The 1,332-nt window shown below is 32.3% G+C and overlaps 1 long non-coding RNA gene across 1 annotated transcript; it reads left to right on the forward strand.

Annotated features, from left to right (window-relative positions):
• Window positions 1–546: 546 nt before the first annotated feature.
• On the forward strand, window positions 547–1,307 carry LOC107715155 (uncharacterized). The gene is made up of 3 exons (XR_001637070.1): window positions 547–614; window positions 1,117–1,149; window positions 1,239–1,307. It is a non-coding gene; the product is annotated as an uncharacterized LOC107715155 (long non-coding RNA).
• Window positions 1,308–1,332: the final 25 nt, after the last annotated feature.

Here is a 1,332-nt window from a genome sequence, read left to right on the forward strand (position 1 = left end):
AGAGCATAAGCCTGTATGTTATCATAAGCAGTGTTAAGAACATAATGATAAGGACAGCATTAGCATGGTAGCCACACCACACACACACAAATAGCCAAAAAAAAATTGTATGGGTCAAAATTATCGATTGTTCTTTTATGCCAAAAATCATTAGGATATTAAGTAAAGATCATGTACCATGAAGATATTTTGTAAATTTACTACTGTAAATATATCATATATAACTTAACTTTTGATTAGTAATATGCATTGCTAAGAACGTCATTTGGACAACTTTAACGGCAATTTTCTCAGTATTCTCAGTATATTGTCATATCATAACAAACCATACATCAATGGAAAGCTTATTTATTCAGCTTTCAGATGATGTAGAAATCTCAAGAACTGGTTTTGTGGTCCAGGGTCACAATTATGCGTGAACCAGGTTTCTTTATTTGGGACAGTAGATCTATTGAAAATTTTGAGAACATCAGCAAATACATACTATAAATTTAATAATCTATAACTTATTTTCAAGTTTGTTGGTAATATTTTTTTTTTTTTTAGACCCTCTACATCTTTTGGATGTCTTGAAAGACAAAACTCTCCACTGCGGTCAGGAATATCCACTGCTGGTAAAATGTTATAATAATGAGTGAATTTAATGTCTTTTGAGCTCTGACTAGAACAAAGAATTGTTGTAGCTACCAGAGTACAGATCTTCTAGTCTGAATGTTATTGGGAATCAAGTCAGATTTATTTATATAGTGCTTTTTATAATGCACATTGTTTCAAAGCAGCTTTACAGAAACATACTGCAGCACTAATGTCTTAAATTTTATAAGCTCCTCATTGAGTGGTTCCATTTAAAGCAACATTTGATAAAATGATACCCTAATATATATTGTCTGTGAGAAAGCTCAAGGCGACTATGGCAAGAAGCAAAAAGGTGGAGAGATCATTGCAAAAAACCTAGCTTGGTGGTGGACATTTCTGCAAATTTGCAGTCTTGAACATCATTTGTATAATCTTCAAATGCTGCATCTAGTGTCTGGACATCATCTACAGGAGAAATTATTAAAAATGATTAAAGAAATTATAAAAGAGTCTTTAATGTGAAATGTTTTTTCCTTTTAGGCTTTTCCTCCCAAACCACAGTCATTAGTCATGGTATGAAACCTGGTTATTATAATTGTTTGCTAGCTCTCAGTAAAGTTTGTCATTCAGGAAATTGTTGATTATTATGAATTTTCTAACAGGTATTAAAAGAAAACGTAACGAGTCTCCAGATATCACTGCACAGTCACCGATGACTACAGGCAAGTCAATTCTGACACTAATTGTACAAAAATA

The sequence above is a fragment of the Sinocyclocheilus rhinocerous genome, unplaced genomic scaffold, assembly GCF_001515625.1.
Source record: "Sinocyclocheilus rhinocerous isolate Xijiao unplaced genomic scaffold, SAMN03320098_v1.1 scaffold36002, whole genome shotgun sequence".
NCBI lineage: Eukaryota > Metazoa > Chordata > Actinopteri > Cypriniformes > Cyprinidae > Sinocyclocheilus > Sinocyclocheilus rhinocerous.